This window comes from Heterodontus francisci, chromosome 30, assembly GCF_036365525.1.
Source record: "Heterodontus francisci isolate sHetFra1 chromosome 30, sHetFra1.hap1, whole genome shotgun sequence".
In the NCBI taxonomy this organism is placed as follows: domain Eukaryota; kingdom Metazoa; phylum Chordata; class Chondrichthyes; order Heterodontiformes; family Heterodontidae; genus Heterodontus; species Heterodontus francisci.
The window spans coordinates 63901364-63918247 of NC_090400.1; the positions used below are offsets into that span (position 1 = coordinate 63901364).

General features: G+C 45.2%; 1 protein-coding gene across 9 annotated transcripts in view; it reads left to right on the forward strand.

Moving 5' to 3' along the window:
* The window catches only part of LOC137346878 (uncharacterized), a 398647-nt gene that overhangs the window by 257535 nt on the left and 124228 nt on the right, over window positions 1-16884 (forward strand). The gene's annotated exons all lie outside the window — the stretch shown is intronic.

Here is a 16884-nt window from a genome sequence, read left to right on the forward strand (position 1 = left end):
CTCTCGATGCAGAAATCAACAAGCGCATGGGAAAGGCTTCCACTGCTATGTCCAGACTGGCCAAGAGAGTGTGGGAAAATGGCGCACTGACACGGAATACAAAAGTCCGAGTGTATCAAGCCTGTGTCCTCAGTAACTTGCTCTATGGCAGCGAGGCCTGGACAACGTATGTCAGCCAAGAGCGACGTCTCAATTCATTCCATCTTCGCTGCCTCCGGAGAATACTTGGCATCAGGTGGCAGGACCGTATCTCCAACGCAGAAGTCCTCGAGGCGGCCAACATCCCCAGCTTGTACACGCTACTGAGTCAGCGGCACTTGAGATGGCTTGGCCATGTGAGCCGCATGGAAGATGACAGGATCCCCAAAGACACATTGTACAGCGAGCTCGCCACTGGTATCAGACCCACCGGCCGTCCATGTCTCCGCTTTAAAGACGTCTGCAAACGCGACATGAAATCCTGTGACATTGATCACAAGTCGTGGGAGTCAGTTGCCAGCGTTCGCCAGAGCTGGCGGGCAGCCATAAAGACGGGGCTAAAATGTGGCGAGTCGAAGAGACTTAGTAGTTGGCAGGAAAAAAGACAGAGGCGCAAGGGGAGAGCCAACTGTGCAACAGCCCCGACAAACAAATTTCTCTGCAGCACCTGTGGAAGAGCCTGTCACTCTAGAATTGGCCTTTATAGCCACTCCAGGCGCTGCTTCACAAACCACTGACCACCTCCAGGCGCGTATCCATTGTCTCTCGAGATAAGGAGGCCAAAGAAGAAAGTCCATGTCAGTGCTTACCTTCCATGTAAGCAAATAGTCTTAATCACAGTTTACCTGCCTGTTTCCATTTTCCTTCGTCCAACTGTATACCATTAACCATGAAAGTGAATTTCACAGCCCCTCAACTCTCTGTGTAAAGTGGTTTCCCCTGCCCTCTGTTCTAAATCTCTTACATTTAGGTGGAAAAATTGGATAAGGCCCAGAATTGGGCACTATGTTCACAATGCACGATTAATCCGTGCCCATTTGTTCCAATGCAGGCAGCTCAAAAATTGCATGCTGGCTGCTCATTTACATGAATTGCAGCATGCAGCTGATGATATGCATGCTGTTGAGTAACTACACGTATGAGTAGGGGTTGCCAAATTGTGAGAAGCTATTATAAGTTCAAGCTAGCCTGCACTGTTTAAAACTACTTATCAAGGGCAAGTAGGGATGGGCAATAATTGCTGGCCTTGCGGCGATGCTTACATCCCTTGAATGAATAAAGGAAGAGACAAGCCTGCATCTCTTAAAGGAGGGAGGAGTTACATTTTGGCTGGAACATGTGCTGGAATTCATTGCAGAAATGACTTATACCTGGAAAAGACGTAGGAATTGCACAATATGGCAGAGAGCGGGATCCATGGTTCTCCAAAGCAGCACTGGAGGCCTTGGTGCAGGAGGTGCACAGAGTAGAGAGGTCCTCTATCTACGAGGGGCTAGTTAAAACTCTGAGAAGGCAATGGGAGCAGGTAGCCATGCAGTCATTGCCAGGTATGTAGCCCCAAGGAGCCGGATGCAGTGTGGGAAGAAATTCAATGACTTCACACAAGCAAATGCATCTTCAAATGTCACACTCCATCAATTGCACCCCTAACCACACACACAGTGCTCAATGCACCACAGCCCAACACTCACCTACCAACAATCTCATCAATCACAATCGTACCTCATATTCATAGCTTCACCTCACACTCACATACTTAACAGTGTCGCAAGCCTCACACCCACATCTCATACCTTGCACACGCTACAGCGAGCTATTCAACTATGACAATCACGCCACCCAACACATTGCAGCACCCTCGGTCACACACTTCCATCTCTCTTCTAGCACAAGGTGGCACACAACCAAAGGCTGTATCATCTAACCATTGGAGGATAGGTGTAGCTGCATGTCCTCACCTGATGAAGCAGATGGTGGTCACCATCCTTGGCGCAGTCATGAATGAGGCTGTGGCCAGCAGCGAGGCTGAAAGGATCAAAGATGACAGTATATTCCCGTCTAATCCTCCTTCTTACATCCCACTTCCCTCTCATTATACAATTTCTTCTGATTTCCAAGCTGCAGATGGTGTAACCATGCACCTCTTGCTTTCTGCAACTTCACACACTGCAAGCCTACGCTGTGTCTTCCATTCAGATACCCAAGAACTACCACCTGGCCAGGCAGTGGTGCAGGATCATGAAGTGCAAAAGAAAGAAGAGATTGATGATGAAGAAATACCATCAGTCGCGCTGAAACTCACAAATACAAAATCAGGCACTGGCACCGCAAGTACTTTAAAGGATGGCATGGAAGCCAGATCTACATGTGATGAGTCAGGCACAAGTGACATGCAGCCAAGAGGGAAAGGGTAGTGCAGGTGCCTGCTTTCCAGAAGGCGAGGTCGCAGATGAGTTCTGATGCAGAGGAACCAGATGAGGACTGTGATGGGGAGGAGTACAGTAAAAGGCTGATAGGCATGCACAATGAAATGCTTTGTACATTGGCGAGCCTGCCAGGAAGCCTCTGCCACTGCCAAGGAGCATGGAGGAGTCCAGCACCAACTTCGCACAGGGTTTCGCACAGAGCTTGGAGCCCATTCCTTCCAGCGTAGAACTGGTGACAACTTGTGGACCCAGCCGTGATATAATGTCTGATGGCCAATGTCTCTGCTTCCATTGCAGCACAAGCAGTAGCCACCCAACGTCTGAGTGCTGCATGGAAGCTCAGACTGAAGTCATGAAATCTCAGTTTGTTACCATGCAAGCCTAGCTTTGTGCCATGCAGACTCAGACAGTAGCCATCATGGCCGCGGATAGCAGCGCTCAAAGGGGCTTGCAGGATTGCATAGCAGTTCAGCTATCTGTGCTCCAGCAGAGTACCAGGATTGCTGAGGTGCCACACCGGGGAACTGGCAGTGGCTCCATGGAGCATGAACCTGCTGTCCTCTCTCAGGACAACAGCATTTATCCTCCCACCAATTCCATTCCTTCAGTGCCCTTGCTATTGCCTGTCCATACCAACATACAAATTAGGAGCAGGAGTAGGCCATTTGGCCCTTCGAGCCTGCTCCGTCATTCAATAAGTTCACGGCAGAACTGATTACTCCGCATTTCCACCTACCCCCAATAACCTTCCACCCCCTTGCTTATCAAGAATCTATTTACCTCTGCCTTAAAAATATTCAAAGACTCTGCTTCCACCACCTTTTGAGGAAGAGAATTCCAAAGACTCATAGAAACATGGCTGATAATCATGGCTGATTATCCAACTCAGTAACATGTTCCCGCTTTCGCCCCATACCCTTTGATCCCTTTAGACCCAAGAGCTATATCTAACTCCTTCTTGAAAACATACAATGTTTTGTCCTCAACTGCTTTCTGTGGTAGCAAATTCCACAGGCTCACCACTCTCTACGTGAAGAAATTTCTCCTCATCTCAGTCCTGAAAGGTTTACCCAGTATCCTTAGACTATGACCCCTGGTTCTGGACTTCCCCCACCATCGGGAACATCCTTCCTGCATCTACCCTGTAAACTCCTGTTAGAATTTTTAGGTTTCTATGAGATCCCCCCTCACTCTTCTGAACTCCAGCAAATATAATCCTAACTAACTCAATCTCTCCTCATACGTCAGTCCCACCATCCCAGGAATCAGTCTGGTAAACCTTCGCTGCACTCCCTCTATAGCAAGAACATCCTTCCTCAGATAAGGAGACCAAAACTGCACGCAATATTCCAAGTGTGGCCTCACCAAGGCCCTGTATAATTGCAGCAAGACATCCCTGCTCCTGTACTCGAATCCTCTCACTATGAAGGCCAACATACCATTTGCCTTTTTTACCGCCTGTTGCACCTGCTTGCTTACCTTCAGCGACTGGTGTACAAGAACACCCAGGTCTTGTTGCATTTTCCCCTCTCTCAGTTTATAGCCGTTCAGATAATAATCTGCCTTCCTGTTTTTGCTACCGAAGTGGATACTCTCACATTTATCCACATTATACTGCATCTGCCATGCATTAGTCCACTCACTCAACTTGTCCCTTGAGAAGGTGGTGGTGAGCTGCCTTGAACCGCTGCAGTCGTTGGGATGTAGGTACACCAACAGTGCTGTTAGGAAGAGAGTTCCAGGATTTTGACCCAGCAATAGTGAAGGAATGGCAATATAGTTCCAAGTCAGGATGGTGTATGGCTTGGACGGGAACTTGCAGATGGTGTTCCCATTCATCTGCTGCCCAAATCCTTCTAGGTGGTAGAGGTTGCGGGTTTGGAAGGTGCTGTAGTAGCAGCCACGGTGCGATGCTGCTTGCATCTTGTATATGGTACATACTGCTGCTACTGGGCGTCAGTGGTGGTGGAGGGAGTGAATGTTGAAGGTGGTGGATGGGCTGTCAATCAGGCGAGCTGCATTGTCCTGGATGGTGTTGAGCTTCATGAGTGTTGGAACTGCACCATCCAGGCAAGTTGAGAGTATTCCATCACAACCCTGTCTTGTGCCTTGTAGATGGTGGACAGGCATTAGGGAGACAGGAGGTGAGTTACTCGCCACAGGATTCCCAGCCTCTGACCTGCTCTTGTAGCCACAGAATTTATGTGGCTGGTCCAGTTCAGTTTCTGGTCAATGGTGACCGCCCCCCCCCCCCCCCAGGAGGTTGACAATGGGGGATTCTGTGATGGTAATGCTATTGAACATCAAAGGGGGATGGTTAGATTCTGTCTTGTTTGAGATGGTCATTGCCTGGCATGAACGTTACTTGCCACTTGTCAGCCTAAGCCTTGATGTTGTCCAGGTCTTTCTGCATATGGACACGGGCTGCTTCACCATCTGAGGAGTCGCAAATCGTGCTGAACATTGTGCAATCATCAGTGAACATCCCCACTTCTGACCTTATGATTGAAGGAAGGTCATTGATGAAGCAGCTGAAGATGGATGGGTCCAGGACACTAGAGTCATAGAGTCGTACAGCATAGAAACAGGCCCTTCGGCCCACCGCGTCCATGCCAACCATAATGCCTATCTATACTAATCCCATCTGCCTGCATTAATTCCATATCCCTCTATTCCTTGCTCATTCAAGTACCTGTCTAGATGCCTCTTAAATGTCACTACTGTTCCTGCCTCCACCACCTCCTCAGGCAGCTCATTCCAGATACCCACTATTCTTTGTGTGAAAGATTTACGCCTTTGATCCCCTTTAAACCTCCTCCCTCTCACCTTAAATCTATGCCCTCTAGTTTTAGTCACCCCTACCATGGGGAACAGACTCTGGCTATCTACCCTATCTATTCCTCTCATAATTTTATATACCTCTATCATGTCCCCTCGCAGCCTCCTTCGCTCCAGGGAAAACAGACCCAGCCTATCCAATCTCTCTTTATAACTCAAGCCCTCCAAACCAGGCAACATCCTTGTGAATCTTTTCTGCACCCTTTCTAGCTTAATCACATCTTTCCTGTAGTGCGGCGACCAGAACTGCACACAGTACTCCAAACGCGGCCTAACCAACGTCATGTACAACTACCATGACGTCCCAACTCTTGTACTCAATGCCTCAGCCAGTGAAGGCAAGCATGCCATACGCCGCCTTCACCACCCTGTCTACCTGTGCTGCCACTTTCAGGGAACTATGTACTTGCACCCCAAGGTGTCTCTGCTCAACAACACTCCCCAGGGCCCTGCCATTCACTGTATACGTCCTGCCCTGGTTTAACTTCCCAAAATGCATCACTTTACACATGTCTGCATTAAATTCCATTTGCCAATCCCTTGCCCACTTTCCCAGTTGATCTATATCCTGTTACCCTGAGGAACCCTTGCAGTGATGTCCTGGAGCTGAGATAATTGACCTCCAACAATCACAACCATCTTCCTTTGCGCTAGGTATGACAGCAGAGTGTTTTCCCCTTGATTCCCATTGTGTCCATTTTTGATAGGGCTCCTTGATGCCATACTCAGTCAAATGCTGCCTTGATGTCAAGGGCAATCACTCTCACCTCACCTCTTGAGTTCAGCTCTTTTGTCCATGTTTGAGCCAAGGCTGTAATGAGGTCAGGAGCTGAGTGGCCCTGGAGGAACCCAAACTGAGCATCACTAAACAGGTTATTGCTAATCAAGTGCCGCTTGATAGCATTGCCTAGGACATCTTCCCTCACTTTTTTGATGATCCTGAGTAGACTGATAGGGTGCTAATTGACTGGGTTGGATTTGTCCTGCTTTTTGTGTACAGGACATATCTGGGCAATTTTCCACATTGCCAGGTAGTTGACAGTGATGTAGCTGTACTGGAACAGCATGGCTAGGGGCGGGGCAAGTTCTGGAGCACAGGTCTTCAGTACTATTGTCGGAATGTTGTCAGGGCCCATCGCCTTTGCAGCATCTAGTGCCTTCAGTCATTTCTTGATATAACGTGGAGTGAATCAGATTGGCTGAAGACTGGCATCTGTGATGCTGGGGACTTCAGGAGGAGGCCAAGATGGATCATCCACTCGGCACTTCTGGCTGAAGATTGTTGGGCTCCCCTATCATGGGGGATGGGGATATTTGTGGAGCCATCTCCTCCTGTTAGTTGTTTAATTGTCCGCCACCATTCACGACTGGATATGGCAGGACTGCAGAGCTTAGATCTGATCCGTTGGTTGTGGGATCGCTTAGCTCTGTCTATTGCATGCTGCTTACGCTGTTTTGCACGCAAGTAGTCTTGGGTTGTAGCTTCACCAGGTTGACACCACATTTTGAGGTATGCCTGGTGTCACTCCTAGCATGCCCTCCTACGTTGTTCATTGAACCAGAGTTGATCCCCGGCTTGATGGTAATGGTAGAGTGAGGATATGCCGGGCCAGATTGTGGTTGAGTACAATTCTGCTGTTGATGGCCCACAGTGCCTCATGGATGCCCAGATTTGTTCAAAGTCTATCCCATTTCGCATGGTGGTAGTGCCACACAACGTAATGGAGAGTATCCTCAATGTGAAGATGGGACTTTGTCTCCACAAGGACTGTGCAGTGGTTACTGCTACCAATACTGTCATGGACAGATGTATCTGTGACAGGCAAATTGGTGAGGACGAGGTCAAGTATGCTTTTCCCTTGTGTTGGTTCCCTCACCAGCTGCCGCAGACCCAGTCTAGCAGCTATGTCCTGCAGGGCTCGGTCAGTAATGGTGTTAATGAGCCAGTCTTGGTGATGGATATTGAAGTTCCCCACCCAGAGTACATTCTGCGCCTTTGCCACCCTCAGTGCTTCCTCCAAGTGGTGTTCAACATGGAGGAGTATTGATTCATCAGCTGAGGGAGGGCGGTAGGTGTTAATCAGCAGGAGGTTTTCTTGCCCATGTTTGACCTGATGCCATGAGGCATAATGGAGTCCAGAGTTGATGTTGAGTACTCCCAGGGCAACTCCCTCCGGACTGTATACCACTGTACCGCCACCTCTGCTGGGTTTGTCCTTCCGGTGGGACAGGGCATACCCAAAGATGGTAATGGCGGTGTCTGGGATATTGTTTGTAAGATATGATTCAGTGAGTATGACTATGTCAGGCTGCTGCTTGACTAGTCTGTGGGACGGCTTTCCCAACTTTGGCACAAAGTCCCCACATGTTTGTATGGAGGACTTTGCAGGGTCGACAGGGCTGGGTTTGCCATTGTCATTTCCGGTGCCTATTTCGATGCCAGGTGGTCCATTGGTTTCCTTCCTTATTGACTTCGTAGCGGTTTGATACAACTGAGTGGCTTGCTAGGCCATCTCAGAGGGCATTTAAGAGTCAACCACATTGCTGTGGGTCTGGTGTCACATGTAGGCTAGGTAAGGACAGCAGATTTCCTTCCCTAAAGGACATATGAACCAGATGGGTTTTTACGACAATTGACAATGGTTTCATGGCCATCATTAAACTAGCTTTTAATTCCAGATTTAGTAATTGAATTCAAATTCCACCTTCTGTCGTGCTAGGATTAGAAACAGTATCCCCAGAGCAATACCCTGGGTCTCTGAGTTATTATTCCAGTGACAATACCACTACACCACCTCCTCCCTGTATAGCTGGTGGCAAGGACTATGCCCTCATGGTGGCGCAATTGTTTGGAATGCAACAGAACATGACGAATTGTGATGCATGTTCTGGAGTGTAATGCTGGGCTCCTGCAGAGCAGTCAAGGCAACAGAAGCATTGCGTAAACGCCCCAATTGTCTGCTCCATGACACTTCATGTGGCAGCATGGTTCTTGTTATATGCATGCTGTCCATGTTTACTTGGGTTGCACACCAGAGTTATGAGCCAGGTAGTCAGTGGATAGCCTTTGTCATCCAGTAGCCACCCCCTGCTTTGGCATGATGGCTCAAATACTGATGATAAAGCGCTAACTTGAGCACAGGTTAGTGCTCATTGTGAAAAAGAACAAGAACAGATAGTTGACGTATTTACCGAAGCCTACGAGAGCATGGGACTTGCCCTGAACACCTAGATCCTCTCTCAACCTACACCAAGTGTATTAAATCCAACACCTTCAATTGAGATTCATGGTGAAGTGTTGGAAAATGTCCCTTACTTCCCATATCTTGGAAGCTATCTATCCCAAAAAGCTCACATTGATGAAAAGCTACTGAATCCAATGTGCTAGCTCAGCCAATGGTAAATTACGTACTTGAGTTTTTGAGTATTGTGATATCAGACCTGCGTTAAACTCAAAGTCTATTGGGCAGTGGTTCTCACCATGCTTCGGTACAGTTGTGAAGCTTGGACAACTTCTAGACGCCATATCAAGGCCCTCGAACAACATCATTGATGCTATCTTAGAAGGATCTTGCGAATCAAGTGGGGGGCACTGTTTTAAAATTAGTGGTCGCCCTTTTAGGACAGAGATGAGGAGACATTTTTTCTCTGAGGATTGTACGACTTTGGAACTCTCTGCCTCAGAAGGTGATGGAGGTGGGGTCAATGAATATTTTTAAGGCAGAGATAGAAAGATTCTTGTTAGGCAAGGAATCAGGGGTTATCGGGGTAGATGGGAGTGTGGAATTCGAAACACAAACTGATCAGCCATGATCTTATTGAATGGCAGAGCAGGCTTTAGGGGCCGAATGGCCTACTTCTGCTCCTAATTCATATGTTTGTATGAATTGCGATATGTTAGAGACGTTGCTTGCTCCAACCTGAAAAGATCACGATGCAACAAAGATCATGGCCATGGTTCCTTTACAGGCACTGGCAACAACGGCCTCGCCCTGCTTGGAGGCTGTTGGTGACAGATTTCAGTGAGCACCTCCTTCGTAAAATGGTGACATTGCACACACTGCTCTTCATTGAGGTTGAGAAACAAGAATTTCTCCCTGAAGACACTGGATGGCTGTGGCCTCCGACTGAGAGCCCTCCTCCTCCTTCTTCGAGCAGTTTGTCCTCCTCTGTGCTGCCTCTGCTCCACCTCCATGTCATGCTGCAGGCCAAGGGAGGATGGTAACTTTAGCATCCATTACTGGGAGCAAATTGTCTGACTAGACCCCTTAAAGTCAGAACATAGGTCTTCGCTACGTGCAACACCACTTGCTGTAGACTTCTTCAACCTTAAGTAGCAGTACAAAGCTCACAGCACTTCCACAAACTCAACAGTGACAATTAACCTAAAAGTAGTTGTTAAATAGCCCTAGTAGAGGGTGCATCCTGCTGCTGAACGCATGTTTAGCTGTGCGTGTTGATGAGAGGGTGTTAGCTGGCATCAAATCATCGTAATACGCATGTTAATTATATATCAATTGTGTTCAATTATTTGCAGGTGGAGGGCATTAATTGGGGTTTCGTTTGAGCACATCGAAAGGAGACACTTGCTGAAAATGTAGTGTGGTTAAATTAGGAGGTGTATGCTTGTAATGTTTCACACTGTAAATAACTGTAAGACTGAGTAAAGATTGGCTCCAGTATCATTCCTCATGAACTGGCTTTTTGGAATAGAACATGGTAGCAGAGAATGGTTGCCTAAAGATGAAGGTTCAAAGCTAAAAGAAACATTTTTCAGAAAGAAGACTACATTGTGAGAAATGACAAAAAGCAAGTGTAATTTGTTGGGGTATGATTACCCTCCAATGTTCTTGGAGTCTGAACCATATGACCAGTGAAAGAATGAAATGCATATGTGGATGTAGGCTATGTCCCTACCAAAGAGGAAACAGATATGGCCTTGGCATTGTGCTTCCTACAAGAAGTAAAATCAGAAATAAAGCTGAATTCCCATCAGTTGGATACTGATGAAAGTTTGGATCTTCTATTAGAGTTCTTGGATTAAATTTACAAGAAATATGGGATTTTCTTCTCCCTGCTGCTTTCACATGCGTTCAAGTCCTCTGAAGAAGGAATTTTCCTCCACACAAGATCAGGGGGCAGGTTGTTCAACCTTGCCCGTCTAAGAGCGAAGTCCAAAGTACGGAAAGTCCTCATCAGAGAACTCCTCTTTGCTGACGATGCTGCTTTAACATCTCACACTGAAGAGTGCCTGCAGAGTCTCATCGACAGGTTTGCGTCTGCCTGCAATGAATTTGGCCTAACCATCAGCCTCACGAAAACGAACATCATGGGGCAGGACGTCAGAAATGCTCCATCCATCAATATTGGCGACCACGCTCTGGAAGTGGTTCAAGAATTCACCTACCTAGGCTCAACTATCACCAGTAACCTGTCTCTAGATGCAGAAATCAACAAGCGCATGGGAAAGGCTTCCACTGCTATGTCCAGACTGGCCAAGAGAGTGTGGGAAAATGGCGCACTGACACGGAACACAAAAGTCCGAGTGTATCAAGCCTGTGTCCTCAGTACCTTGCTCTACGGCAGCGAGGCCTGGACAACATATGTCAGCCAAGAGCGACGTCTCAATTCATTCCATCTTCGCTGCCTCCGGAGAATACTTGGCATCAGGTGGCAGGACCGTATCTCCAACACAGAAGTCCTCGAGGCGGCCAACATCCCCAGCTTGTACACACTACTGAGTCAGCGGCACTTGAGATGGCTTGGCTATGTGAGCCGCATGGAAGATGACAGGATCCCCAAAGACACATTGTACAGCGAGCTCGCCACTGGTATCAGACCCACCGGCTGTCCATGTCTCTGCTTTAAAGACATCCGCAAACGCGACATGAAATCCTGTGACATTGATCACAAGTCGTGGGAGTCAGTTGCCAGTGTTCGCCAGAGCTGGCGGGCAGCCGTAAAGACGGGGCTAAAGTGTGGCGAGTCGAAGAGACTTAGTAGTTGGCAGGAAAAAAGACAGAGGCGCAAGGGGAGAGCCAACTGTGTAACAGCCCCGACAAACAAATTTCTCTGCAGCACCTGTGGAAGAACCTGTCACTCTAGAATTGGCCTTTATAGCCACTCCAGGCGCTGCTTCACAAACCACTGACCACCTCCAGGCGCTTATCCATTGTCTCTCGAGATAAGGAGGCCAAAGAAGAAGAAGAAGACATTTTATAAACCTGACAACCAGATTTATTCTTTCTACAATAACTCATAGTAAGGACAAAAGGATGATTATAGACAAAATCATGGAGAAATGGATAGGGATTGATTTGGGGCACCAGCTAAGTTCTGACTGACAATGGAGGGGAATTTGCCAATGATGAGTTCAGGGATATGTGTGAAAACATGAACATTGTGATTACGAATACCACAACTGAAAGTCCTTTCAACAATGGACTATGTGAAATGAATCACAGCGATCGATGAAATGCTGCATAAAATCTTAGCTGATCAACCAGACTGCAAGTTGACAAATGCCTGGCATGGGCGGCTGATGCAAAGAATTCGCTTCAGATAGTTGGGGGATATAGTCCCTAGCTATTGGTCTATAGGTGAACTCCTAAATTGCCTTCTGTGCTGTGCGATAGTACTTCTGCTCTCGAAGGTACTACAATTAGTTCAATTTTTCTGCACATTTGAATTCTTTACGTGCATGGAGGTGGGCTTTCATCAAGGATGAGATCTCTAAGAAAATTCGCAGAGCTCTGAGGCGTCATAAACGACCATCCGAGACAGAATTTAACTCAGGAGATTCGGTATATTATAAAAAAAGTCATAGGGAATGGAAAGGCCCTGGTAACGTAATAGATCATGATGGTAAGACAGTAGTTATCAAACTGTTAAGCTTCATTCCTTGCTAAGTCTCAAACTGAGCAGCTGATAGAGGGAAATGAGGCATCTTGTACTTCAAATGCTCATGTATTTTGGGATGAAGGTCCTGACGAACAGAATATGGTATGACAAGGGCTGGATAGCTGTAATGTGAGTGATCAGGATGCCAGTTGCCCAGAGTGGGGGAATGGAGGGATGCAGCAATTGTGGGACTTGCATGAAATTCTACTGGCTAGTTTAAATATTAATTTAATGTTCAGGATGATGTCCAAGAAGTGACGTTAATGGACTAGCAGAATGGGGAAAAAAAGTGGAGAGTACGAAAGCGCAGTGCAAGTTCTGATAGTGGGTCAGGAAGTGGCTCTTGTGTCAGAAAAACGATCACGTTCTGGAGAAAGAGCCTCCAGTAGTTAGAGGGACATCTCACAGTAGTAGCCCCGACGCACATCAAAATGCAAGTAGGGGCCATAGTTTGAATAGATTACACAATGAAATGAAGACTACAGAGCAGTCTCGGAACAGAACTAGAAGCAGAAGTCCTCATAACCGTGAAGTTTTGGTGGCTGCCAATAAAGTTTTTTTATTAATTTCATGGGTTATGGGGGCCAGCATTTGTTGACCATCCCTAATTGCCCTTGAGAAGGTGTTGGTCAGCGAGAGTAAGTTCCAGGATTTTTGTTATTACAGGAGAGCTCTTCAATACACGTGCTACCCGCTGACTAACACTGCTCCAACTAGTTAGCTTGCATCACTTCCTGTGATGCTATGTACTAAACTATTTAAATGTTAGTAGTATGTTAACTAAGTTAAAGCAGTATCACAACATCCCCCTTTCCTTAAATGGAAATTTGCATAGGTTATAAGCGATGTACATAATAAAATAGGATAATAGTGAACAGTATTTACACATACGACCATACACATGTGTGGGCTCTCACATTAATTATTCAAGTATCTCGGAAATGTACAGGTGGTCTGCTGACTCGACCAGATCTGATAATAGTTAAACTTTGCTGAGATCTAGATTTGTCAATTTTTTTCCCTTGACTCATAGGTTTAGACTGACAATTATCTTGTACTTGAGTGTTGTACATGTCATCTTCCTTAACTCCGTTCTCAGAACTTGAATGTGAACATGTTCTTGACTCTATAGGAGTGTTAGGTATGGTGTTGTTGGATAACTCTCTCAGCTAACATCTATTCCTTCTCAACGTCGCTCCATTTGGGGTGGTTGCCTCATATGACCGTGGCTCATTACAGATCTATGACACTTCTGCAGGGAACCATGTCTTCTCTTGCAGGTGGATCAGTCTGACCTTTTGACCGATCTGCTGAGGAGGTAATGTGCATGTTTGTCATGTGTGATTTTCATTTTTTCTTGGCTTGCCAATAATTTTTCTTGGACTGATGGCGATCTGATCTAATAATGACGAGGAAGAGTTGTCCTGACTTGCCTTCCAAACATGATCGCTGCTGGGGATGGTAATCCTCTATCTAGTGGTGTTTCTCTTCGGTGCAACATTGCTATTTAGATGTCTTGATTGGTCTCCTTACATTTCAAAATTAGTGACTTTACCGTCCGTACCATCCTTTCTACTAGTCCTTTTGACCTTGGATAGTGTGGTGATGACATAATGTAATTTATAGCCCACTTTGCACACCTGTCTTGAAATGGCTTACCGGTGTATTATGGACCATTATCTGACAATATCTCCTCCAGAGAACTAAAAACACTGAAAATTGCACTCATTGTGTTTACTACCGATGCTTTTGATGTATCCCTCAGTTGGCGATTGATAGAAAATTTGGCGAAGTAGTCAGTAATAAGTAAGAAATGGTCACTTTTGACAGTAAATAAGTCAGCAGTTATTCTTGACTATGGATGTGATGGAACATCATGAGGATGAAGTGGCTCTTTGGGCAGGTTCAGTTGATGCTTTTGACATGCATCGCACATCCTCACTGCTCATTCTCTCATTATTGATCCCTGGCAAATAAACTGTCTCAAGTGCAAGTCGTCTTGATCTTTCACTGTCCATGTGACCTTGATGTAATTGTGTAAGGATATCTTGATGAAGCGTTTTTGGTATCAATACTTGTCTGCCTTTGAAAATGACATGATGTCACAATCTGGCCAAAAGGTTCTGAGATCTGTGGGAACTTCTTGCATTGTATCTGTCCATCAACTGATGATGAGCTGCCATAATGCCCATTGGACAGGATCTCTGGAAGTTTCTTCTTGGAGCTCCTAGCGTTTTTTCTATCCAAATCGCACTGTGTCAATGTTGTACACATACACTAGTTCCACATCTACTTCGTCCACTTGGACATCTAGAGGTACATCTTCTGACTTCTTGGGGTTGGGTAGTCTGCTCAATGTGTCAGATGCAACTATGAGGTTTCCAGGTTTATATTGGACCTCACAATCATACCCCTACACTTTAATTAGTAGCCCTCGGAGTTGAAGTGGCGCATTGGTGAGTGGTTTTTGCCAAATCATTGCCAATGGCTTGTGATCAGTCTCAACAAAAAAGTGTTTCCCAAATAGGTACATATGGAACCTGGTGATACCGAATACTCATGCTAATGTTTTTCATTCTATGTTTGCATAGTTCGCCTGAGTGGGTGACAAACTTTTAGAACCAAACGCAATTGATCTACCTTCCCGTAACAGACATCGTTTGAGACCCTTTTGTGAAGCATCTGCTTCAACTGTAGTTTCTTTCCTTGCGTCGTAATATTGTAAACATGCTTCAGCAGAAAGTGATTGTTTTAATGAATCAAATGCGTGCTGATGATCTTTGTGCCACAAGAATGGCGAATCTTTCTCGAGAAGTTCACGCAGTGATGATGCTTTCTCAGAGAAATTTGATATATAGTGCTAAAACATAAAACAGACCCAAACACCTCTGTAAATCTTCCTTATCTTGAGGAGTAGGCATTGATTGTACATCCTCAACTTTACTGGGATCTAGTCATATTCCAGTGTCAGTATAGATTGAACCAAAAAAAATTAATATGGCTCACATTGATAGCACAATATTTTCTATTAAACACAAGATTTTCTCTCCTAGCTGTCTCGATTAGGATATCAAGATTCTTGTCATGCTCTTCCTTGGTACGTCCCATGACCACTATATCATCCGAAATGCAAACAAAGTCAGGATCATTCTCAGTAATGAAATCCATATGCAGTTAAAACATGTCTTGTCTCATCAACAGACCGAATGGTAACTGTAGAAAGCAATACCTCCCAAATGGTGTTCTGAGAGTTGTTGGTACCTGTGAATCTTCGGAAAGGTGGACTGACCATTACCCATGTTTCGCACCCAACTTTGAGAAGGCTTCTGGGGCTTTTAAATATACTGGTTTAGATATCAAGCATAGTAGGTCTAAATAACTTTAAATCAACAATTGCATTTAGAAAGTATGACTCCCATCCCAGTTAATCGTGCTTAATCATCATAGAAAGATGATGTTATATCTAAAGAAGAGACAGAATAATTGTGAAGCTTGGTTGGTCAGTTGAACTGGTTGTGCGCTCAGACTAGACCAGATGCTAGTTTTGATGTGTTGAAGTTAAATACTATGATGAAACATCTTCAAGTTGAGAATATTTTAGGGGAAAATAAAACATTGAAAAAATTAAATCTGGAGAAATACATACTTAAGTTCCCATCCTTAGGTGACCCAAAGTAAATGAATGTTCTGATGAAAGGTCACTGACCTGAAATGTTAACTTTACTTCTCTCTCCACACATGCTGTAAGATCTGCTGAGTATTCCCAGCAATTTTTTGGTTTTATTATATAAAATGAAACTCGTCATTTTAGTGATGCTTCACATGCTAATCTTCCTATCCGATTGCAGCTTGTTTCTTAATATTTCTGATGGGTGAAAATGGGAAATGTTGGCCTTTAGCTTGGGAAGCTAAGAAAATAAAAAGTTTTGTTAAAAGTACTTCAACTGCTGAAACACTGGCTCTTGTGGAGGCAGTGGATATGAGATTCTATTTATCAAATATTTTAAGCAAGATTCTATATAAGAGACATACTGAAGATATATACCCATTGAATGTTATGTAGATAATTGTACTTTATCAGGTAATGTACACTCTACAAAAAGTGTGAGTGAGAAAAGGTTACTGATTGAACTTGCTGGCATGAAACAAATGCTGGAGAGAAAGGAAATCTCTAAAATTAAATGGGTGGATCCAAGTCATCAACTGTTTGATTGTTTTAGAGGAGGGGTGTCAATATAGTGCTTTGTATAAAATATGGACGTTTTTTTGAATTGTTTTGAAATTATGTTTGTGCATATTAACTCTTAAGTTTTCTTTAAAGAGAAAGAAGGGAATCTGTTAATTGTGTATCAATTGTGTTTATTTATATGCAGGTAGAGAGCATTAATTGGGGTTTCAGTTGAGCACATATAAAGGAGACAATTACAGAAACTGTGGTGTGATTAAGTTAGGCGGTGTATGCTTGTAATATTTCACTCTGTAAATAAATGTAAGACTGAGTAAAGATTGGCACCAGCATCATCTTTCACCAACTAGCTTTCCAGAATAGAATAATACTAACTGATGTCACAGTCTGCCTATTCTGCATGCTTCCAGCCACTAACCCTTGCACTAACACCCTCAGTCACTGACTTCAAGAGGAAGTTGGATGTCCACCTGAGAGAAATAGGCTTGAACAGCTGCGGGGAACAAGCTGAGGAGTGGGACTGACAGCATAGCTTTGTGGAGAACCGGCATGCAC